This window comes from Misgurnus anguillicaudatus, chromosome 22 (assembly GCF_027580225.2).
Source record: "Misgurnus anguillicaudatus chromosome 22, ASM2758022v2, whole genome shotgun sequence".
NCBI classification, from domain to species: Eukaryota; Metazoa; Chordata; class Actinopteri; order Cypriniformes; family Cobitidae; genus Misgurnus; species Misgurnus anguillicaudatus.
The window spans coordinates 51,776,983-51,804,214 of record NC_073358.2 but is presented as its reverse complement, the minus strand read 5'-3'; the positions used below and the strand labels follow the sequence as shown (position 1 = coordinate 51,804,214).

General features: G+C 35.2%; 1 long non-coding RNA gene across 4 annotated transcripts in view; it reads right to left on the bottom strand.

The window, feature by feature from the left end:
* LOC129439531 (uncharacterized) overlaps positions 1 to 27,232 on the bottom strand; it is a 91,403-nt gene that overhangs the window by 45,661 nt on the left and 18,510 nt on the right. Inside the window, exon 1 of one of the 4 annotated variants that reach the window (XR_012365598.1) lies at positions 6,196 to 6,390. The exons of the other annotated variants lie outside the window; for them this stretch is intronic. This is a non-coding gene — a long non-coding RNA (uncharacterized lncRNA). Of the gene's footprint in view, positions 1 to 6,195; positions 6,391 to 27,232 lie in introns of those variants that run through there. 4 annotated transcript variants of the gene reach the window in all.

Sequence of the window (27,232 nt, the reverse complement as noted above, 5' to 3'; positions counted from 1 at the left end):
CAGATCTGGCCAGGAGTCGTCTGCTGTCTGGGGTGTTTGAAATCAATCACTTGTAAGTTTTCATATCAGTTATATCAGTTAGTGTGCCGGGGGCCCGGGGCATAGCCGTCATCTTAAAAGTGATGGGGACAAGGACATAAACTGTGACATATTATACCCAACAAATTCTTCATACAGTGGTATACCAGTAATTGATAAACAATTTAGGACCAAAAATAATTCAGACACTTTGACCTATATATATATATATATATATATATATATATATTTTTATAAAGACAGGTAAATGATCAGTAATAGAAAACAAATAATAAATAATATAAAAAATATGAGCAATTGTCCAAATAATTATAATATAACATGCATACAAATAAACAGTGCTTTTTATGTTTGTTTAGGTTGGTCTGTAGAAACATAATAAAATATAAAATAATACTGCATGCATAGTCTTATAGGGATGTTTTTCCAGACAGAGCTTAAGTCTAGTCCCAAAATAAAATGCATGTTTGAGCTGCACCTTAACTAAAAAAACATCTTGCACTGACGTATCTTAAATATATCAGTGCCATTGTTTTGTCTCAAAATTGATTTTTATTTTATTTTATTGTTTATTTGATAGTGACCATGCATATTCATGAACATTGTTGTATAAAATGCAGCATGTAAATGCAATTAGTTACAATAACAATTTTTCATATGTAATCCTTAGGCAGACTAACATAAAGACTACAATCATACAACATTCATTCACTGTAAATAAAAAAGAAAATAAAAATGCACACCAGTAATGTTTTTTTCTAAGGTATGTTTGTAAAACCTACTTCAATGTTCTAAAATAACTAAGGCCTAGTTGTTGATTAATCTAAACCCTGTTTGGGAAACCGCCCCATACTTTGTATAGTTTAAATTTAGAAAAGATTATTCCTTTTTGCAGTTATAAAAGTTAATCATTCAGGGCAAATAAATGATTTTTTCTGATTGTCATTGTTTGACTAACAGTAGAAACAGCATTCTTGCACTTTTGAGAGGAAGTGCACGGATCCAATAAGCTACTATGTTTAATTTCTCAACCGCTTACATTCAACAAGGAAACAATACATAAAATGACACAAGAAAGTCATGCCACGGAGACAAAAAACTATTTATAGAAATTGACACAAAATAGACATTCTTGCTTAAGGCACAAAAAAGCTGAATTTCGTGCCATGGACACAAATAAATTAATCAAATTTTTCGTGACTATAACATGACTTTCCGTGAGATCATGTTGATCTGTTACGTTCTGCTCAAGCCGCGCTGGTAAAAGTTGATCGATCAGCTTGGTCATCTGCTTTTTCGGCAGTAAAGACGATATTAACTTGATCCTGTCCGCATTGCATTGTGAGCTAATCTTCAAAACATGGTAAGAAGCATCACATTTCTGACTGACGTCAGAGGTATTCAGGCCAATCACAACATACTGATAAGCTGCCAATGAGGGACATAGTGCTTTTCAGATCGATGAGCTTTGTACAAAATCAGTGTTCCAGTAAAGCAAGTTAAATCTGGAGCAAAAAAAAAGTACGGTATGTGGAAAATAATGTGTTTTTGAACCATAAACCATGCAAACACATAATATCAAATACACAAAATAGCAATAATGTTTTAAGATGCAGGTTTCAGGCACGCACTTCAAGTGGGAGCACATGCAACAATTTCAAACAGCATGTGAGTAAATAGTAATTTTTGTGCTTAAATGCTTAATTTGGGAATGCCAAAAGCATGTGAAATAGTCCTTTGTGATGACGCGGCAATGACCTTCCCATTTTACTTTTCTTTTGAAGCTCAAACAGACGCATGTGCATAAAAGATGCTTCGCTCAGTTGTAATTGGGTTAATGCTAATTCCCTAAAATGTAAGTAACAAAAAAATACATGGCGGGAATGGTAATGGCGAGTTGAAAAGTGCAGTGAACGTCCCACGTGTCCCCCATGTAGTGTGCTACCAATGCATTCTACATAGTAAACTTCACTAGATTTTAAAACAGAGCCAAAGTGTGAAAGGTCAAGTGAGTGACTGTGGCATTTGCTTGAGCTCCAGGTTTTGGAGATGTGCCTGATCTTCACATCAGCAGCACATAGAGAGATCAGAAACTTTAGATGCTCGGTGTTAAACCAGATTACAAGAACAAATCTGATCGGTATGATAACACGCCGGCTGTCACGTCCAGAGTCAATGGAAAATGACTCCCAGTTCAATGCCCTTGTGTTTGTTTGTGATGTCAGAGAGGTTTGGACGTGTCAAAGGTCACATTTTTGAAACAAAGCTAACAGTAACATATTACTCATACTTACTGTGATATATTTTAGTAATAATCATGCTCATATTTACTCTCTATTTCAAGTGTAATCATACAAAATCAGCTAAATGCATGCTACAGTCATCCCTAAACTGTATTTTGTGTACTTTATTATTATCATCATCTACGCATCTTATGAAACTACAGTTTAATTCATTTGTCATACCACAGGACTACAGTATATCAAATAAAACGAGAGGATGAAACAACAGGATTTTTTATGACCTTTAAGATATATACTCCTTATATACATTCACATCAGTATGCGGTGAGCAACTATTTCATCTCATACAATATGAATAACTTAGTGGATAACTTTGATCTTTCCTGATTTCGGATAAAGTTAATTGTCGATCAGTTTAAAAAACAAAAAGCAGAGAGTCAGAGACTCCTCTCTCTAACATAGAGAGATACCGCGGTAAATGTAATCCAAATAATGGTGTTGTGATCAATGACCTGCAGACATCACAGTACGTGTCGTCAATGTGGATCTTATACTTTGACCTTCATCCTCTCAGGAGAACATTATTTGCTTTTAGGTTGATCAAATACACTGGCACTGTCATTTCAATGTACTCAATATTCATCCACAAAAAAATGTTACATAATAAATTTAATGAGGTGCATTTGTAGATGATAAAATGCTTGTGCTTCAATAGTTCGTTGTAAAATGTGGGGTGACAAATCAATCAACAATGTCTCTATTAATATGAGATTATAAATTGACATCATCATAATTAAAAAAATACATATGTACACATATTATTTTAGATTTAGAGTATTTTAGAGTATAACATATCACATGTGGACTTAACATTTTGTCACAAAGGTTTTGCTTTTGCAATTGGTTTGTAGCCTATCAGAATATTAATAGGCCAGCTGGTATGTATCCCATACCATCAGTATGTATAGGAATCTTTTATGCAGAGTGTATTTAGGGCACAAATGTGTAAAGTAAAGTAGCTCAACTGCAAACGTCTGGCATTCTGGATTACGCTTTGCTAGCAGAAGATCTTATATCACCGCTGTCCCATATCAATGAAATTCAATCAAGCTTTCAAAACAATGCAAGGTGAGATGAGAGAGAGAGAGAGAAAGAGAGAGAGAGAGAGAGAGAGAGAGAGAGAGAGAGAGAGAATATTTACAGATGAAACTACTGTAGATTGAACAAGAAAGTTTCTGACAATGTTTGCGAGTAATCTGTCAGTATTCTGGTTGCTATTGTTATTTGGTTGCTACCCAGACAGTAGGCAACTTTGGGCCAAATCTGCTCCAGATCCACACTGGAGCCGCTGACTTTGGTGCGGATCCGGCCTGGAGTCGTCTGCGGTCTGGGTAGGGTCTTCTGGGCAACCCATCCTCACCCCATGTCGTCAATATTTGACGACACTTGACCATTCGTCAATATGTGACGGGGAGGGTATACCTTTCGCGTCATTTTTTGACGAACTGGGGACTTCAATACTATTACGTCCGTTGCATTCTCTTTCCTATTTTCTTACCATTTTCGCGTCGGTTTAGGGTTAGATTTACATAATGACATCCCTACCCAAACCTAACTCTAACCCCAACGCCAGGTGACAACTGTTTAATTTCGCGTACACTGTTTAATTTTGCGTAATCTAACCCTAAACCGACGCGAAAATGGTAAGAAAATAGGAAAGAGAATGCAACGGACGTAATAGTATTGAAGTCCCCAGTTCGTCAAAAAATGACGCGAAAGGTATACCCTCCCCGTCACATATTGACGAATGGTCAAGTGTCGTCAAATATTGACGACATGGGGTGAGGATGTGTTGTTCTGGGTGGTTTATAGGTTACTGCTTCCTGATGGAAGTCAAAACAGCCCACAAACAGCAGGTCTGGTTGCATATTTCCTCAAGTTGCCCTGCTGAAAAAAACTATAGAAACCATCACAGATATTCTAATGGTTTCCATTAAAATACCATTAGGAACCATTCGCTTTTACCATTTAAACACTACAAAATTCCTCTTTGTAGTGTGTTTTGGGGCATATTGCAGGACAAGATACATGTTTTTAAACTCAAGTTTAGATGTTTGCCCAAAGCTAGCCTACAATCCATAACTTTTGCCTCTCAATCACCATCTCTGTTTGAACTAAAAAAAACTGCAGTGATTTGAAGAGAAATTGGAATTATTAGATTTTTTTGTACGTTTATTTTCGGAGTTTATAGTCTCTGCTACTCTGTGCAGATTAATCTGATGTTTATTATAACCGCATCAAAGTGGATCTGTCATTTACCGAGCCTTTTAGGTGATATTGGAGTAAAAAAATCTAAAGTTTAGTTTTATGTGCTAATACAAAACCTTGATGTGCAGAATTTTTTAGTTTAGTTTTTTAGAAAGTTTAGTTTCGCGTGTGCACGCGATAGTTTCACGTGCGCATACGAAAGGCCCTGTCCCAAATGGCGCACTTTATGTGGACTTTCGGTCGCGTGGCCTTAAATTGCGCATGCTCGCTTAGTCTACGAGTCCGTAGGGTGTCCCATCTGTCATTTTTACGCTTTGAAGTGTGCTCATCAGCGCCTCCTTTGCCCCCTTGATGCGGTCTTCAGCGAAACCGGCATTGCAGCAGTCTTTGCGCACTTTAGCAACCGAGAAGTGCTTGCAAAAGAGCAATCAGACCAATCAGATGACGGAAGGAAGGAGTTCACACCTACGGGCAACTTCTCTACCTATTTCTGGCGTGACGCTCAAGTCTGTCCCAAAATACGACTCTGGTGCACCCACGTGGACTCGCATCAAGGGTCCCTAAAGTCTGCACTAGATGATGTCATCAAAAGGAGGACCACAAGTCCGGAGTGTGCCATTTGGGACAGGGCCAAACTAAACTTTATTTAATTTTTGCTCCATGTCCCCTTAGGGGCTCCAACATCATTTACACATAAACATGACAAAAGTATCAGAAAAATGTACATTTTTCAACATAAACCACGTTGCTTATATTCTACCTGTTTAAAATTCCTCTCTGCTCCTGCTGATATTAACTCTTGTTTTAGCACAAGCTCGGTCGCGTTCCCTTTATGAATCGACACTCCAGTTTCAGCTTTCATTATTTTAACAACAGACGTAATAAAATGACATGTTTACATGATATTCCCCAGATGATCTTTACTTAAAACAGATTAAACCTTACGTTTTGTAGTTTTAAATCACAGATATAAACAAGAAGAATAGTGATGCATGACAACACTCATAAAAATGACAGAGAGATCTATGATGTGAACGCCTGCTACCCACAGAGTGTCTCCAAAATAATTCACATAAACACTTCAGGCACGTACACACACACACACACACACACACACACACACACACACACACACACACACACACACACACACACACACACAGTAAAGGTGACCTGAAACACATGCTGTTCTGGTCTTTGACGTCTATGCCAAGACAGACTTATAAATAAAAAACATCAATATACATGTGAAGTGTGCTTTATTATATTCCTAACAATATATGGTGAAGTTCAGCTGGTTTCAAATCAAACTGATATCTGGTGGAATGAGCTTGAAGAATAACGGATATGCTGTAAGACATTATATTATTAACAGGAAGCTGCTGTTTGTTGGCTGTTGTCCGACCCACACCAAAAAAAAAACACTTACAGCATCACAATGAACTTGATGAATACAAATAAACCACTGCAGAACTGCTGTCTGTAAGGGTTCATTCAGTACAATGTGTGTTGTTTGGTTTACAGGATTTGCTTGCACAAGTGTAAATATGACAAAACACTCGGACAGTGTGTGAAATAGTATTACAATAAAGTGCCCGTAGTTACCAAACGATTCATTAATAGTGTTCAAATAGACATAACTTACCGCTACGTGTTGTTTCAGGTTGGAATTTTTGTACGCTGAGATGTTACGTATTGGTGGACACAGCACAGCATGCATTGCATTATGAAACAATTTTTTTGACCTCTTGGATTGAAACATAGAGCAAATTTGAGGCAACGCGTGACCTGCCTCCGAAAGCTCGCACAATGCACACGCCTTCCTCTGCTCCTTTCATCTACACCCTCTAAAGGTGAAGCGTAGCCACCTCTCGCAACGCACACAGCCTCTCCAACGTCTCGTGAGACTTTCAAACAAGCCATATAACTTTTTTAAAATATATATATTCGTTAATTATTACCATTTGACAGTAGCATAGTAAAGGCCCCGAATATAGCAAAGTAAAATTATTAAAGATCAATGCGCCAGCATAATAATGTAACGCAACTCCCCTCCACGTCACTAGAGCGCGCCTGTTTTCCTGACACATTTGTCGCCCTAGGCAACCGCCTACTTCGCCTATAGCAATGGCCGGCCCTGGGTATTGATCGTCCCTGCTAAAATATATACTGTATCCTCAAAACAAGATTCCTTTACTTATTAGACAATAATATCAAAGTTGAAGTTTTATAGTTTTGGAGTCCATGTCTGTTAGAAGCGAGCTCATGGTAGTTTAATATAAAAGTTGATTAAAGAAAATAATTATTTTAAGCAAGATTAGCAAAAAATGGATGGTCTTGCCACTGCTGGCACTAAACACTAGCTTTGGTGATATATAGACAACAATCACATCTTTAAATTTAATAACAATAAACATTAAGTTTGATTTTGAATGCATTTTAGAAATGCTTAACAAATGTGTACCTTTTGTGATGTTATGTCAAGCAATGTTTTAATCATTAGTCTTAAATTATTTTAGTTTGCGGACACCTGAGGTTTCAAGTTTGATCATAAAGATAAGAAACTCAATGTATGTGTCTGTCAAATACAAGAAATATAAGTGTAAGTGCAAAATCGCATTTTAACTTTAGGAATAACTTGTGTAAAAATAGATCGATATGGAGCACTGCAGCATTAGTTTGATTGTTAGATGTTGTGTGAACGATCAAATTCAGTTAAGTTTAACAGCTTTATTTTTTATATTAATTTATTTTTCAATTTAAATAAAACTACCTCAGTGATCGTCACTATTGCACATTTTGGCACAAAATGCTGAAAGACTTTGACTGTTGCCATCATAAGACTGATTTTATGTGACATTTTGCACATAATTATTTTTCTTTATTTAAAAAAAATTATATTTTTGTTAGTTTGTTGTTGTAAATGTTCCAATTGGGACAGAGATTGTTAAATTAAATGTTCATGTTATATATTTTGGCTGCATTTGTAAGTAAAAATGTAACTGCTTAACTAGGCAGGTAATATAAAAATATTGATAAATGAATGGGATCGTATTGCAATCACATCAAAGAAGGGGTTTGGTGATCGCCAAAAATCATATCACTGGCGGAGAAAATCGATTTTGTATCGAATCGCAATGAACTGTCCGATTTACACCCCTACTTAAAAATCTACTACATTTTAAGTCAGATCTGTTGGTTTCTTATTTTCAGTCTTTTTTTCAATGCATTTCTACTCATTAAAAGTCAGAGCTCTCAGGTCACTCTGTCCCTGTATGAATCTCGGTCGCTGTGATCTTATTCTGAAGGAAAACAATCAATAGGAAATGGTTGAGTGCCAAACACGTTTGACTGAAGTCCTAGACACTAGAACCATGATTTTGAAAACATGTCCTCCTCTATAATGATGTCTAACAGTCACAGAATAACAAGAATAATGACATCACATAACCATGAATAAAACGCAATAATAAGTCCTGATAAATTTACTAACTCATGCAAAGTTGGACCCAAACAATAAGTTTGTCATTAGTTACACTTACAGTAGTCTCATTAAAAACTAACCATCTTGGGATTACATTTATGCATCTGGCAGACCCTTTTTCATGCAAAGCAATTTACAGTGCATTCATGCAACACACTTCAATCAGTCTGAATGTTAAATGGGAAACAAAGCCAAAACCTTTGCATTGTCAATAAGACACCCTGCAAGCAATTTTGAATTTTAAACGCTTTATAATCAATGTTGACTTTGCTAAAAAGTGAAAGTTGGATCTACTTAAAACATTAATTCAATTCAATTCATATAGCGCTTTTCACAATTGTTTAATTGTTTCAAAGCAGCTTTATATAAATAGATGCAGGAAAAAACACAGAAAAATCTTAAAAACATAAACAGCAGAATACAGCGGTTAAGATTAAGATTACCTCATTTGGTAACAGTAACACTTAAAAATTCAAGTTTAATCAACTTAAATTTTCTCACTTCTACATGAAAAAAATTAAGCATTTAAAAACTACTTCATTACTTCAATTGGTAACAATGTTTAACTTAAAATGAGAAAATGTAAGTTGAAAAAAAATAATTTTTAGGGGTAACCAATTAAAGATTACCTCCTTTCACTTTTTACAGTGCATGATAAAATCTCACATGTTATTTTGGACCAATTTTAAGTTTATTTTGACCTGGCATGGGTTACTCATATTTGGACTATATTGATCTATAGTTAACCTAGATGCTGAAATGATGAATATTGCTTGCTGGGTGATTTACCAAAAGTGAGCTACAGGAACACTAAAGCAGAAGTTTACTGTACATGTTTCTAAACTCCTCTTTTTAACAAATAGTGACCAGGTCAAGATATAAATGTAAGACTTAATGTAATTAAACTCTTTCATGCTGCCATACTATTGCTCAAAATGAAGGTATGCAGTAATATAAACTGATATAAATTCAGGTTTATTTTTCTGTTGTATTTTACACAGAAGTCACATGCGATTGTGTTTGTAAATACTATTTGGAGTTTGGTCTCTATGATCACTGTATGTTCCAGAATGTAACATATAGAGCAAAAGTCTTGTTTTAGCCAAGTTTTATTATTATTTTATAAAGATACAAACAGAAAACACAGATAATGTCTACAAAAAACCCAACACAGTCTCTCAGGAATTCATATGGATTTTACGAGATGGTCAATTTATTTAAATTCGTACAATCTCATTTGTATGTTTCAGTATGATTTATCTTCGCCCCTGTGACATTGGTGTCAGGGGTGGGGCTTTATGGTTGCTTTTTTTCTAGTATTTGTATGTTTTTGTACAATTCACATCAAATGAATTTATATGAATTGCACAAGTAGATTACATACAAACTCAATGCAAAGACGTGATCAGACGCGTCCTCGCATGGGGCGATGCGAATGACGCGATATGGTTGTCGCGTTTGCAGCGAAAACACGCGCTATTTGCTTCAAACACATCTTCGCCCAAGTTGAAAATATTTAACTCGAGCGAAAAATTAGCATGACACAAAGTTAAATCCCGAGAGTAATCTAGAGCGAATAACGCGATGCCCCGCATTTGGTATGTGTACGTAGCATTACTCACGGGATTTAATTTCGTGTCATGCAAATTTTTCGAGTTGAATACTTTTAACTTGGGCGAAAATGCACTGTAAAAATACTTTGCTGCCTTAAATTTTTTTGTTGAATCAACTCGGATTTACAAGTCATTTCAACTTACTATTATTTATCTTGACTAGAGATGAGTTGTTATATCTACAGGTAAGTTGTTATAACTTATAAATTTAAGTTGACTTTTCTCAACTATATTTTATAAGTTGTGACAACTAATTTCTGTTGACATGACTTGTAAATCTGAGTTGATTCAACAAAAAATTTTGAGGCAGCAAAGTTTTTTATAGTGTGCGTTTAAGGCAAATAACGCATGTTTTCGCGCAAGAATGCGTCTGATCGCGTCTTTGCATTGACTTTGTACGTAATCTACTCGTGCAAATTGTTGAACTCGCGTCTGGTGTGAACCCACAGTTCAATAGTCCACATTCAGATCTTAATGATTAATGGTAAACAAACTTGGCTTGCTGTCCTCGAAGGGAGCTCTGCAGCTGAGCTCTAAACCTTCAGAGAGAGCGAACCTGAGGCTTGAGCCCCAAGTTCAACCCCCCTTGCAACAGAAATGCACAGAGGAAGAAAGAGAGCAGTGAAGGAGGAGATGGGGAGGAGGAGGGATGCCGGAAAAACTGCAGCTGGACCCGGAGGCTGGAAGGCTGCCTTATGTACGTCCATAATGATGATTGACAGACCTGAATGTTTAGGCTCCTCTCGATCCTACGTTTAGAACTACAAAAAGTGTTTTAAACAATACTGTATCTCAAGTGACCCTCACGTATTTGAACTTCCTCTTACAGCAAAATGTTTGGCATTCAATCAAAGTTTTTGTAATTTTACACACGTTCTTTTGTCTTATGCACCTGCCTCTTAACATTCCCAGACCCACGCTCCGTTTTCCATCGGCAGGATTTATGATCAGGATGAAAGCTGAATGAAGACGCTGGGACTCACAGTGCTGCAAGACGCCACACTAACACCAATCCATCATTGAGTCTGTGATTCTCATACACACCCTAATATTAAAAAAATCAGTTTAGGAGAGATGACCCTTCACAAATCAAACACACAGGGCTCCATTCTACTGTATAATCTATTGAGCTCTTGTGTGGGACTCACACGAAAATGTGTAAGTAGTATTTTTATAAAATTCTATCAACAATGTTTTATGACAAATAAAATCCACTAATATGACAACATTAGTATGGTCAGCTGTTGGTTTGTACCTTGTTAACATGTTTTACACTGCAACTTTAAAATGCATTACACTGTGTAGTATGTAAGCTTATAGGGGCGGTTTCCCAGACTAGTTCTAGACCAAAACAAAAATGTAAGAGTTTTTTTTGCCTCATAATTCACATAAGTAATGTTTCTCGTATAAGGCATGTTTGTTAAAATTAGTTATATTTCCTTATTTAACTAAGGCCTAGTCCTGGCTTAAGATAATTCCTGTCCGGGAAACCGTCCCATAATGTTTATGCATGTTTATAATGTACACTGACTGTGTGCTGTGTATATATCTTGTACCTGTTTGATTTATAAATATACAAAGAACAAAAGATCACTTTCAATTATTATTAATTCCTGAACACATTAAAATATGTATTTTATTGATACAAGTTATTAATAAATTGATTTATTGCATTTAATTTAATAAACCATCAGAATCAGCCCTCGGATTGAGAAACGGCCTAAAGGGCTCTGATTCTATCGCTATTCATTTAACCGTAACTCCTCAACAATCAAAAAAATAAAATTGTTCCTAAAAGAAAACAATTGCGCTTTTTGACAATATATGGTGTATTACGGTACTTTCTTGCTTTGTGTCCGTCAATCGCTGCAGTTTTGTGGAGAGCTGAAGGAGGAGAGTGTTCACTGAAATAAAACTTCTGGACATCGGTTGCACATGATTAAATTAGGTTTTCTTAAAGTGAAATTAACATTAATGTAAATTAGTGCTGGACAAAAAATAATCGTGATTAATCACATATAAAATAAAAGTGATTTTTTGCATAATATTGTGTGTATCCTGTGTGTAATTATTATGTATATTTAACCACACACACATACATATGAAGAGTTTGGTTCCAAAACGCAATAAATCCATTTTGACAAATTTCTGTAAAAACGTGTTTTCTATACCAAGAAAGTGACAAGATGAAAACCAGTATTTTCTGTTACAAACTTTCACATAGCATCTTTAGGTTATAAAAACATAAAAAATTCAAATCCATAACTTGATTTTCAAAGATTTATTATAAAAACGAATTCTTTTTTCCACAAAATGCAATAAATCCATGACAGTTTTTTATTTCAAAATGCTATAAATCTATTAAATCAATGTATAAATGTGCATTCATCTTTACCATTTTATATTTATTTAGTTGACTAGTGGTATACAATGATTAAAAAATAAACATTAATGGCATTAATCAAAACACTTACTTTGTAAGAACACAATGTTTTAGCATGAGAAGCTTGATGCTGTCTGGAGAACAAGCAACCGAGTGCCTCTCGCGGAAATTATTAGCTGTTGATGGCTTACGTTTCTTTCCCATCACAGAAAACCATCACAGGTTTGGCAATGCTATTAAAGTATTATTTTGTTTTGTTTGTTGATCACGAAGTACAAAGTAGATGAGGAAAACTAGGACTCCGTGTACTCAGCGCGCCGCCATGTTTGTTTACACTGCGTGACTGGTCCGCTGTAATATCAGAAATGGATTTATTGCATTCTGTAAAAAAGCAGCAGTGGCGTTTGTCGCATTTTGGGAAAAAAAGGGAGAAAAGATGACAGAATATCACGGCGGGTATTGGATTTTGCGTAAAATTAATTATTTACTTTTAACTACTGACCTGATATAAGACTGATTTTGGCAGTAACTCATTTTTTTCAAAAATGGCGTTTATTGCGTTTTGGAACCAAACTCTTCATATATTCATTTCAGAAAAGTTTTATTTATAAGTTTTATATATATATGTGTGTGTGTGTGTGTGTGTGTGTGTGTGTGTGTGTGTGTGTGTGTGTGTGTGCCTGGTAATTATCAAGTTGTGGGGACCAATTGTCCCCATAAAGATAGGAATACCAGTGTTTTTGTGACCTTGTGGGGACATTTTGATGTCCCCATGAGGAAACAAGCTTACAAATCAAACAAAATGATGTTTCTTGAAAATGTGAAGTAGTAGAAGGGTTTCTGTGATGGTTGGGGTTAGGGACTGGGGTAGGTAAGGGGAATAGAATATACAGTTTGTACGGTATAAAATGCATTACGTCTATGGAATGTCCCCACAAAACATGGAAACCATAATGTGTGTGTGTGTGTGTGTGTGTGTGGGTGTGGGTGTGTGTGTGTGGGAGTGTGTGTGTGTGTGTTTGTGTGTGTGTGTGTGTGTGTTTGTGTGTGTGTGCGTGCGTGCGTGCGTGCGTGTGTGTGTGTGTATACATAATAATAACAGATTATTCTTTAATAATTAAAGAAGAAAAAATAAAACTTGATTTAATTATGTTGAACTGGTGTACATAATTAAATTACATAGATCCAACAATTTTTTAAAGAAAAAATATTTTAAGAAAACTTAATTTAATCATGTGCAACCGAAGATTTTTTTCAGTGTAGGTTTGTTTAAAATTTTATTTTTTGTGGACAAAGCTTTTCAGGAATGAACGGATGTAAGAAATTTAAGACTTTGGTATATTAAATTTAAGATCTAGGATAAAAATCTGGCCGTTTTTAAGACTTTTTAAGGCCTTAAATTTAACTTTCTGAATTTTAGACTTTTTAAAACCCCGTGGGAACCCTGATAATACAATATCTCAAAGAGAGTACAGATAGACATTGTTTGCCTGGTGGATGTGAAACCAAAATTTAGTAACTACATTAAAAAACCAACAAAAAGATCCAGCACACTTTAAATCTTGCAAAAGTATCAAAAAATTATTCTCCACAGCGTTTTGGACCCATGACCTTCATTATAAACATGAACAATGAATAATATTCTTAATCTTAGTTTATGTTCATCTCAACATTTACTAATCAAACATTGTATCTGATAACATTGGCTTATGCACAATGAATTAAAATAAACAATGAACAATTATATTCATATGAACTAGATAACAAAGATCATTGTTCATTTATTTTAGCTAAGCATTACAAAAATTACTAACTTAAAGTTCTTACACATAAAAAACACTTTGAAAATGTCAAAAATTATGAAAGAAAGCAAAGCAGTTTCTTTATATTTACTAAGAAAATGAAAGTCTGTAATTGAGTATTTTCTTGCTGATGAAAAATGAATGCAAAAGTTGGTTATGGTTATATATTAGTATAGAGGACAGGCGAGGTCATGATCTTTTAAAAATGCATTGTTTGATATCGAATCCAGATGGCACAGCAGACACATGCTGAGAGAACAACACATCTCTCAAACATAAACGCTCATTTATGACAGAACACAAAGCAGGAAGGAATGAGGAAATGTGAAAGTGTTTCCTGTTTCTGGAAACCTTTTGTTTCCATACTTTCCTAATCTCAATATAATGACATAAACTGACCACAGGTTACAAGGGCAAAAGTTTACACGAGTCAGACGTGTGGAGAGGTTACACAGCCATATGTTACGTTTCTGCACATTAATTTAGTTCAACACCAACTTCAATTTCTGATGCATCTTTAATCCTAGAATAAAATGAATGTAAGAGCTCTCCAAATTTAAAACAACTTGCACTGACATAATTAAAACACATTAAAATACATCAGTGCCCTTTGTTTTGCTTTAAAATTCACACAAGTAATGTTTTTAGTAAGGCATGTTTGTTAAACTAGTTATATTTCCTAATTGAACTATGGCTTAGTCCTGGTTTAAGATAATACCCTGTCCGGGAAACCGCCCCTTGAATACTTAAAGTTAGGTAATCCATTGCATGCCAACCATTTATTATAGAGATGATCTTTATTACCAACGTGATTTCATGAGAATACGTGTTTATTTTTACGTAAAATGTGGTTGTACATTTGCTTATGTTTTCATACACGGAAAAGTATAATATTGACGTGTTGACAGGACTACATTACAGTATGTTAAATTATTTACATAACATAAAGACATAAATATTTGTATGTGTTCATATTCATAAAAATCTAAATTATGGGTGGCACTGGCGTTTCTTACTCATATTAATGACATGTATTCAGTCATATTTTATTAATGCAGTTTACTAATTTAACTAATGGAATATTCATGACTTTTAGAGAATTACACAATATTAAACAGGACTACACTTTAAAACCTTCAAATGAATGACATTTCTATAATCATATAACCATTTTGTAATATTTAGTTTGTTTGCCATGACACGCACAAGGTGTTTTCTTTTATGTAACAATAATTACACCAAAACTCAACATATATTCACAAAAGATGTTATTTTATTCATCCGCTGTAATCCACATCTTTCAAATTCATATAATTGTGAGGAACAGATCCAAATTCAGTCCTTTATCCAGCAATCTTGATCCCAGTTCTCATCAGTGACTGTAAACGTCAAATCTTGCGTTCGTTATGAATTTGAATTTAAATATTGCGTCTCAAGAAGCTTTACGACACATTAATTTACGGCAGTGATATCAAACGCTCATTGGCTCTTGCGTGATACATCACAGACTTGTGACATTTCCGTCTTTCAGTCGATGAAATTTGAAATGCGCGACTTGACAGAGAGAATCTGGATTAACGTTCTGGTGGATTAATAACTTTAATACTTCAGAGAGGACCACGACTGCATCGTCATTTTAACTACTTTTGGTACTGCTTTTGAAATTTTGCAATAAATAAGCTATTGTGATTACACTTGTGAATTTTGGGTAGAACTGTATTAGCGGCTTAAAATATCTTTTAAATGCTATATTGTTTAAAAAAAATCTACACATTTCTGTCTACGTTGCATAAAATAAAAAGAATACATTATATATTAATTGTTTTGGTATATAAAGCGTTTGGGGTAGGATAACATTATCAAATAGAAATGATACAGCAATATTTATGGTTTGAGGGAATTGTAAATGTTTTACGTTTTGTAGCTGTAAAAACATAATAATGCTACGATTAAATATTGCTAATATATCTATTGTATATTTGTATATATAATAATATAAAAATACAAATATAATATAATGTAGGGCATTCAATGTTACAGAACATACTGTACTGCTAAACCTCTGACATTTTTATTCACAAGAGAATTTTTTTTTCTCTGGCTGTTGATCTCATTTTATTCTTAAAGGTCTCAGCTGGTCTGAAGTGAGTTGGTTGATGTGAATCTTTGATCTGCTGTCAGGTTCGGTCAATGTAAAATTAAATCAGATCTCATGTAAATGTGTGTAGGTTACTATATAGTCAAAGCTCATGGTTGTGACCTCAAAAGATAACATTTTCTAAATAAAACCATTTAAATTTCAACATATGTCTCGAATTGTCAATGTTATTTCAAGCTTACATAACACAACAAGCTCTGAGTCTTGCTGACCAATAGAATGAAAGAGTTTACATTTCAAACGATAAAGATAAAGATGTTTCCCTCATCACTGGTTTTCATTTTTTTCTGGTGTGTTGACAGCTGCAAGGGTCATGATCAGAGATAGAGAGATAGAGAAATTGGAGAGAGACCTGAATATACTCTTGTTTATCTCCCTCCTGTAGGGTCTGCTTAGGAGAGAAATAAATCATACATTTAAAGGACCAGTTTACACAAAAATTTAACTTCTTTCATTATTTAATACACATTTTAGCGCTGAAAACAAAAATGGAGAACCTGAAGAATTTTTATGCTTTTTCATATAACTTTTTAATATACAAAAGTAAATTAATAATAACCACATCCTTTTACTTATGAAAATAAAACTATTATTATACTTCACATATTTCAGGTAATTTCATCACTGTGTGGAAGATCTGTGAAGATTTTGTTAAACGACAAGAAAAGAGGAGAAAGAGCTGAACTCAGCAGCATCTTTGCCGAGGACTCATGTAAGTCTTTCTAACGCTTGAATATTTCATGACAGGCTTAAAGATTTCCCCCAACAGAAAGTTTGGATACACAAGCACAAAAAGCTGATGTTCATGCAGAAATCTCTAAAGTTCAAAGTTTTACAGAAACTACAAAAGAAACTTCTAGAAGAAGACTCACAAAAACAACACTACAGCCTACACTCCCAAAATCTGTTTGAGCACTTATGTCCCATGTAAAGTCATTTACTTAGAGAATTGTTTCTAAACACATTATAAATTATATAAATGTATTGCTGAAACACTTTAAAAAGACTGTGAATCGTGGAGTTACAAGTTAAACAGTATTTCCAAATTTCTGTTTAAGATTATTTGGGTGGGGCTAAAAGAGTAGCTCAAAGACACACTGGAGCCACCAAGCATGGCCCCGCCCCTAACACAACACGAGCATCCATTCAGGTTGTAGCACTATTTGAAAGTTAAGAGAGATGCAGTTTTCCCGCGAGTAGGTGTGGTTTCAGTGCTGACAGTGGATGAAAGCAGATATAGATCATCAAATTAACATGATCCACTTAGGGCTGTCACAATGATAAAATAATCATCTTATCACAATTGTTTGACCTCATCGCAATGATTTTAAGATCACCGCAATGATTGCACATCTCTTTAAAAAACACAAGGGGGAGCTGCAGCGCCTGAATAAACGAGACAGTATCAGATGGTGCTCCTTAACTGACAGTGTAACATGATGCATTGCAAAGCCATTTAATAGAGTGGAAAAAAAACAGCATTTAAAGAAATGCTGAAAAACTTTGATAAGCAGTATGAACTGCCAGGTAAACATACATTTCCAAATTTAGGGAAGTTAAGAATGCTATTCTTAAGGATGTGTAAGGAATTGATTTTTTGCAGCCACTAGAGACAAGTGCAGTACTAATATCACTTTAGTAGGATTGTCTACTATTTAAGGCCTGTTCTGGTATAGTCAATTTATTTTTTATTTCAGTTTTTTTTACTTCAGACACTTTATTGTGTTTATTTCTTATGAAGCATTTTCAGTTTTTGAAAGATATATTCATTAAATAATTACTTTTAAATATGTGTTATAAACCTGCAGATAAACCTTGCAAAATATTTAATTTAAATAAATTACAACAATGTGTGGAAATTATTTTATGAACAAACAAAAAAATTATGAGAATTAAATTTCAAAGCCCTAAACAGACAGGTTTTAGACAATTAACCGTCAGCCAAATTTCATAATTGTGACAGCCCAAGATCCACTAACATTTGACAAACAAAGTCACAAGTGTCAACTTTCAACATTATATCTATCATTTCTAATACTTACTTTAAAAATACAACATGAGCATAAACCATGAAACCAGGTTTTCTGGCTGCACTTTTAGGAAAGTTTTAATCTGTATTCAGTCATTGCGGCACATTTCTCTGAAAGCTATAGTTTTTAACAGCATGTTTTATTTAAGACATGAAACTTTTCAATGGAGCACTCGGAGCAGAAACTGCAAGAATAAGGCCAACAAAGCACTTTGTCACAATGATATATAAATATAAATAGACAAAGTGCATTAAAGATATATGAGCGCATATATGAGCGTTTCCCGACAGGCACAGCCGACACACAGCAATGACAACAACTGAGAATAAAATATACTAATGGTAGTTTATAGCATTTAAAGCACACAAAGCTTTTTATATGTGCAGGCTCAATTATATACAATCAGAAATATCAAAGAGTACGTTTAATCACTTCACACACTGGGATTTATGGTCAATTCATAAAAACAGCATTGGTCTCCAACATGATGCCCGTGGGCACCAGGTTGCCCGCATGAACTGTGTGAAATGCCCGCCAAAACACATTCTATTAATAGCCTTAATTTTAATTTTTTATATTAGCTTGGCTTTATTTAAAGGTGTAGCAGAGGATTTTCTCGAATTTTAGAAAAGAACCGCCTTCTCCACTTTAAAAAAAAAAATGCAATTGCGCAACATTCCTGATTGACAACTAGGAGGACCAATAGTCTTGATGATCCACCCGGAAAAAGAAAATCCTCCGCAATACCTTTAACATTTTAAACAATGATAAAACATATCAACAAGTAAAATAAAAAAGTTTTGAGTAGACTAAATCAAAAAAGTAGTTCTTTGTATGAAAATGCTATATAAATGCAGTCCATTTACCATACAGTGTGTCATTTTAACCAAAAAATGATTTTCAACATGTGCTAGTATTTCAGTTATACAGTTCCAGCAGGTGAACTACAGAAGAAGCAACCAAATGTACCACATTCACAAGCACCTTTGTCATAAGTTAAACAAGCAAAAGTGCAGGGTGAGCCAGAAGCAGCCAAACAAAACAGAAGTGACACGCTCTGCTGACTCCAAAATAACTCGAAGACCCAGTCAGTCACGAATCTGCAAGATCAGACGTAAAGAGGGACTGCATGCGTACACGGCTCTCTGAAGCAGATCTACGCTGTGACAGAGAAAGATGCTGATTTGAGAGGTTTGCAAGTGGTATCTAAAAATGCTTTGGATGTGAAGTCAGGTCATGCATTCAGAGTACCTGTGCACCAATTTACCCTGCCAGAAAAAATAACCAAAATATATGTACCCTAGCTGTCAGAGGTGGTACTCCTTCAAAAAGTACACCTACACATTAGTGTCTCAAAGGTGTACAGCTGGAGTACATACTCTATTTTGACCAGTGTATTTCCAGTACAAAAAAGATGAATAAAGTTTGCATAAAGAAACTCTAGCCTGCGGTGTATTTTAGAGCTGTATTTGCTCATTACAGAAATAGTATGGTTTGTAAACTTGACTGGTCCTGTAAAAGGAAATTTTGGACTTTGGATTTGGACACGAGAGTTTAAACACGTATCTGCTTTGTGCTGACCATTGTGTTATAGACTGTGTCTGAACAGAAAACCATAACAGAGATTCTTACGTAACTCTTTAGCAACAAATTTGTACCTAAGGTGACCAAACATACAGAAAAAGATCTTCCTTCCTTACTGTATCATATCATGTCCAAGTTTCTTTATCTTGAGCTCACAGCTTCATATCAGACATCACACACACACACACACACACACACACACACACACACACACACACACACACACACACACACACACACACACACACACACACACACACACACACACACACACACACACACACACACACACACACACACACGCGACAATGATTTTGTCTTGAAGGACTCTCTTCCCACCATTGTGACAGCAGCGTTTGATCTGAGCTCTTCATGTTTAAACAATTTCATCCTGACCCTAAACAAAGAGCTTTTGCACGTAAACACTTAAGTTAAATGAACAGAACAAGCAAAAATAAAAATTCATTTACTCCCCAGTTTTGACTTTTTTTGAAAAAAAATGTAACAAAATGTCTAAAGTTACTACATTAAGTAAGGGATAATGTAGAGGCAGCTGGTAGTTATCGGGAAATAAGCCCCAACAGTGTGATCAGGACCCGAAGCGAAGCGGCTGCCTCTACATTATCCCGCTTATTACACGGCTACTTGTCACATAAGAAAAAAAAACTGGACATGAATATGAATTTGAAACATTTTATTGGCATATTTGTTTTAAATTAACATTTTTATCCTTCCGCGAGACTTTGCACAGATGCATAAAATGATGGTAATACCTTATTAAGATCCTCTGCTTCATACTTGTCTGTCTCCATTTTTTCTCTTTTAGCCAGTCTTTGAGAAGTTTTAATGCCCATTCTGTTTTTTTTTTTGTGTGTTGGCTTCGTAGCTGTCATGCTCTATTTTGTCAAGTTCAGTCTCAGTAAGCTCTCTGTGTCTTGTCGTTGTTCGTTCTTCTATCCGCTGTTTAAATGTTTTGTTTTTTCCATACATGTTAAAATTAATGTCAAAATTTTCCATTCTTAATTGTGGTTGTCCAGTGTTTGTCACAAGATGGCGCCAAACAGTAATCTTTATTGGTCTTTATTGGCGTGGAGCGATTTTAATCGTACAAGTAGTACCGGCTATGCGTTATTACTTCAGAGCGGTTATTATTTGAAAAGAACGAACCTGCAAATGTCTTAACTGACCAATCAGAATCAAGCATTCCAGAGAGCCGTGTAATAACTAATGTTAACTAATGAACCTTATTGTAAAGTGTTACCATTACAATCAAAACTTTGGTAGAAAATAAAATAAGTTTGGAAAGTCAACGATGTCAGGTGAAGTGTCAAGATATCTAGCACATCTCATTATTGAAGTCAAAGCTGGTATTATATCATGGCTGTACCCATCATTGAGGTAAAGGCCTTCTAAGGTCAAAAAAAAATTATGCGACCTGAAATTACCCAAATCACTATTTATCTGAACCCGACGTGCATAAAATTTTGTTTTTAAAAGAACCCGACCCGAGACAAACCTGACAAAATTAGACCCAAGTCCGACCCAACCCAGTGGCAAATTTGTTGAACCAGATGGGACCAGCCAGACAGAAAGAAACCCTTGCCTTCAATTAGTGCTGCCTCACGATTAGTCGCGACTAATCATTTGCAGAATAAAAGTTTTTGTTTACATAATATAAGTGGGTTTACGGTGTATAATAATTATGTATAAAAACACACACACACGCACATGTATATAATTAAGAAACATTTGCATGTGTATATACATGTTTATATTTATATATAATTTGTATTATATATAAATATAATTATTTATTATATAAATATATTTTTTCTTAAAATTGTATGTGTGTGTATTTATATATACATAATTATTATACACAGTACACACACACACACACATATATATTATGTAAACAAAAGCTTTTATTCTGCAAATGATTCGTCGCGACTTATCGTAAGGCACATTTAATTTTGCCCCCTGCATGTATTTTCAATTGTTATCTGATAATGACACCAATGTAATCGCTAAAATGTGCATTCACACAAATGTGCAAAATTAACCTAGCACCAGCCACACAATGTCGCAATCACTCTTGGCAAACAAAACGGGGGTTGGAAAAGGACTTGATGCACACACGTGAGATAGTTCGGGTCGTCTTGGGTCCGTTTTACAAAAACACATTCGTTTTAAATGACTAGCGACCCAAGGCAGTTAACATTATACACGACCAGTGTCAGAGGCACACGTGAAACTTTTACGTGAAACCGGTTGGACCTCGGGTTTTCGGATGGATCCGTGTTGACCTCTACATTGAGGTCACCAAGGTCCAAACTAGAGATGCACCAATATATCGGCCAATAATCGGTATTAGTCAATAAAAGGCGATAATTTAAACAGCCAATATGGCCAATATACCCTGTCAATCAAAAGAGAACCGGAAAATGCAATGAATTTAAGCTCTCTGTATTGAAAATGTTAAGAAACATCACTAGTTTAATGTTCAATAATAATGGTCATGAATTTAAAATGTAATATTTAAAATGTAGTTAATGCAAGTTAATAACTTCAACCCTATAGCAAAAAAAAAATTCAGACCTCTGTATTTATAAAATCCGTCCCTGCATGACACATCTTGATGTAAAACATTTACATGAAGCATAAACACAGAAGATTTAAAGGCTGCTGTGGTTGGGGTGAGTTTGGTCTGAGGAACAGAGTTGTGGGGGGTTTTCAACGCCGTAAGGGTGAATAAAATTTTTTGGTGAACTTACCTTTTAAGGAGATGCCAAATTATAAAGTGTACGACTTTGAGTTACTGTTGGAAAAAAAGCTTATTTCATCCAGTACTAAAGGTCCACAAGGACACTGGAGTGTTTCAAAGTGTCCAGATCTTGTGGATGTGTTTCTCTTCAAGTGCCAGATAAGGTTGCAACAAATGTTAAAGATGTCTTCTCACATGTCTCTGTTTATCTTCACAGAGTTTAGAAGAAACTTAAACAGAGTTCACCCAAAAATAAAAATATTAAAGGGGCGGTAAAATATTGTTGATTTTATTGTTTTATACTGTTGTCTGATGTCTACTTATGATGTTTGCGTGGTTTTTACATTCAAAAACATCAAAAGCAATAAGTAATAGGCTATTTTGTAACATGGATTAGTGGCTCTCTGGAGAAATGGTTCGTTTGAAGGGGCGGGCAGCATTGAAGACCTGAACGTAAACACCCACTGCTATGATTGGACAGCTTCATTCCCCCGTCATTACACGTGGGGAAATGTTTTAAAAACATTAATGTGATAAAAATAGCAGCCGAACACAAATATGTTTGAGCCACAAAAGATTCTGGGTGCTAAAGATGATACACATAAATGACAATACGAATATTAAAGTAGAAACAAAACTCGACGTGACTAAATTACCGTATAAAACACAGTAAGCGTGCATCAGAATCTAAACTGCGGCTAATAAATCCTTATCAATAACTTTGTATATTTCTATTGTGCTTGTGAGGTTGCTTTTACATTCACGTAATGTTACATACCACAGTTATATGATAAAAAATAAGCTTTGTTGAGTGTTTGACCTTTCAAACACAACTCGCCTAAATTACCGTATACAACACAGTAAACGGGCATCAGAATCTAAACTGCGGCTGATAAATCCTTCCTTATAACTAACTTTGTATATTTCTACCTTTAAATTACAGTCGTATTGTTAAGGGTTGTACCTTTATTAATCGTTTAATGTTTTTAGTAAATTAAAACAGTCAAACAAACGGGTTTAGAAACGGATGTTACAACAGGACATATCAAGCAATCTCTTCTAACAAAGCAATAGTGAAACGCAGTAACTTAAATAAAGTAAAATGTCTTACTGTGTATTATACTGCTGTGTCATTGTTGTCAGATCCAATATAAGTGGTGCTTCTGAGTCTCTCTGCAAATCCAGCATCGACTTCTTTACAAATGAATCCGTGTACACAACGTTAACAAACACTCCCCACACGAGCTGGAACTTCTTCAAAAGCAAACTTTATCCATGCATTGCTAATGTTATGTTCCAAGCCTCCGAATTGAAGTATTTAGCTTCTGTGTTGTTCCCACGCGGTTCTTCCACAACCAAAAATGCGTTTCCATGGTATCATAACAGATCACCGCGTCAAAATAAAAGTCTCTCAGAAAAAAATGTATTTAAAAGTCATTTTGGTTACATTTGTCAATCTTTAAAGACAAGTTTACTTGTTGAGACACACGTGTGTCACGCGAAGCTTTGGGCAGGGCTACAAAAGTAGACGTGTCCTTTTGGTTATGGGAAGGTGTTTCAATTCTACTTTGACGTCATAGATTTCCGAATTCCACACTGGAGTTTTTAGCTGGCTTGGTGCCAAAAACGGTTATATTTCAGTAGCACGGACGTTTTCAGTTCTGAAACTTGCAGGATGTTCATTTAAGTATGATGACCTCTTATATAACAAATTATCAAGTTAAAATTGAGTTTTTGAATCACCGCTCCTTTAAACCTCATGTTTGAGCTTCTTGAACACAAAAGAAAATATTATGATAAATGATATAAGCACACAGTTGTTTATTGTACACTGGAGGTCAATGGGTACACTCTAAAAAAACAAACGGTTCTATATAGCACCAAAACTGTTGCTTTCAATCGTAACGATAGAAGAACCATTCTAGTGCCATATAGCACCGGTGAAGAACCAGTGAAGCACCAGTGAAGAACCAGCGAAGCACCAGCGAAGCACCAGTGTAGAACCATACAGGGGCCATATAGCACCACATATGGTTCTACATAGCACCACATGGCTCCACACAGGCGCCCCACCGGCGCCTCACCGGCTCCTCACTGGTGCTATATGGCACCAAAAATGGCTCTTCCATCGCCACGATCCAAAGCAACAGTTTTGGTGCTATATAGAACCTTTTTTTTTTTAGAGTGTACCATCAACTTGCTTACCATCATTTATCAAAATATCTTTGCGTTCAACAGAATAAAGAAACTCATACAGATTTAAAACACTTTTGTGTGAACTATCAATTTAAATAAATCAGGTTATTTTATGCATCAACATTAATGGAAAATAGATATTAGCTTATTAAAATATTTTAAAATAAAAATGATAGACCACCACTCGTCGACTTCACTAGTCACTGGATCCTTTTTCCAGCCGAAGGGACTCAGCATTGGGACTCCTCTAAGAGTCCGATCGTTCTGATTGGCTGTTTGACTTAGCCAACCAATGGACAGAAGTGACAAAGTAAGTCAAGAAGAAACACACTGAACGCTAATCCCCATTTTTTCATCTGGTAAATACTTGAATAGTCTAAAACCCCATTCACACAGATATTTGGTCCCAGAAAATGCCCCTAAAATTGCCAGACAAGCTTCTGTGTGAACGCAAACACGTTCCGTAAATCTTCTGGGATCGTTGCCGGAAAGAAGACCTAGTAAGCTACCTGATTGACGTACTTATATGTCAAAATGATTTCATATGAACTAAGAAAAACCATTACCGTCTACAGCCACAAGGGTCGGCTCTATGCTGCTCCTGTATTTATGTAATTCAATGGATTCAGGGATTCGGAATGACTTTGGGACCTTTTTGAACTTGATTTGGCTTGTCGTGTTAATTTAACATATTCAGCCCTTCAGGTATGTTCTGCATGCTAATAATTGTTTATGTTACGTTAACACGTACGGACACCTATTTAGCCTGCTGTTATCTGCTATTGTTTTGTTGAATAACTCCAGATTAAATGTCTGTTCTTCGGCTTGGATTTTGTGAAATAATTTTCTAAATAAACGCGACATTTAGTCTACTGCGACTTATATATGTTTTTTCCTCTTCAAAATGCATTTTGACTGATGCGACTTATACTCCAGAGTGACTTATGGTTCGGAGAATACACTATATGTGATCCGTTCTGGCAAAATGAGTCCCAATGCACACTTTCTAAATTTGAGCTACAGGTGAAAAAAATATAAATATTGATTTTGGTCGAAATTTAGATTTTTATAAAATAAGGACATTAAGCCCTCGTAACGATCTCAATGCTCTAAATAATCATTAAACATCTAAAATAATCTTTATTTGTATGTTTTCTGAGAGGTGTACCATCCTAAATGCTTGACCTAATACAAAGATGCATCTCTAATGCACCTGACATTCTGGTTTCAGTTTTAAAACATACAGAAATTAGAAAATAGAGTACAGGACTTGCTTGGTGTTAAAATAATTATTAAGAGAAATAAGACATAAAACGATCAGTTTTAAAAATATAAGTTTTGATAAGAATTCACGCAGATATAATCCGTTATGTCTTAAGTAAATGTTTGGTTAACTCAGGCGCGGAGCTATGGGCGGGCCTGGGCGGGCCTGGGCCCGCCCAGATTGACAGCTGGCCCGCCCAATCAGAAATGTAAAAAAATACTACTCTGTATAGTTAAACATGTATACTACTTTATGTGGTGTAATTTATCTATTGCATGTTATGTTAAAAACAGTAAAATTATAAGTAAGCCTGATAACTATTTAAAAACTATTAAAGCAGTTGAATGTTGCGTTATAATGAAATATTCCCGAGCAGCTTTCAGCCATGATCACTTTGAGAACTTTTTTTGCAAGCAAGTAGAAAACGTATTTTGAATAACAACACGTTATAAATATGTGCTGCGCGCTTTCCTCTCAATAACATAAACACACAACAAATATGACAGCGGGGTAAAAAATAGAAAGAAAACATCTGATCATAGTGATGTTGTTTGATATAGCAGCACTATAAGTCACGCCATGTTTATTGCTACACTTTATACAATATAGCCTATTGCTTTTAAGCAACAAATAGCCTATCATAACAACATATAAGCCTACTGTGTAATTGAGACATTAATTTAAGAAATGCATTAAAGCAGAAAGACGTCTAGGCTGCGGAAATATAGTGGGTTCACTTCAATCCACACCACAGACGTTCTTGGTTTGCTTCTTATTTATTAAATCGAGGCAATTGTTTGATCAAACATTGATTAATATTAAGATACAATTTATACAAAACGAAATTCACGTTAAAGAAAGTCTTTCTACAAAACAAACCTCGCAAAATCGCTTGCCCGACGTCCATTACGGGCTATGGCGAATTCCTGTCGGGCTAAAAAAAATGATGCGCCTTGGCCGTCGGGCGGAGGAAAAAATATTGTAATGTGTTTGCATTCTCTCAGATTTAGTTAGGTAATTATGTTGTATGTAATTCGGCGTCATCTTGTTAGCCATTACTATCCTCACTAACAAGTGAAACTGTCAGAAAATGAAGTGAAAGCATTAAATCCATTATTCCTTTTGTTCACGTCTGATATGCGCGCTCCTCGGCTCCGCTCTTCACGAGTTGCTCTTGTGCTCATCAAAAAGTATATTAAATGTTTATTTATTTGTCATTTCGTTTAACCCCAGAGTCTAACATTATTCTAGCAATTCCCTTTTTCTTTATTTATTTAGTAAGTTAACTTAAATATGTAAGAACGAAAATATATTTTTAGTGATTTGCATGAAGAGAATATGATGTTAGAAGCTTCATTTTAAGCATTTAGTAGCCGTATTTATTCAAACACTTTAATAGGTTAT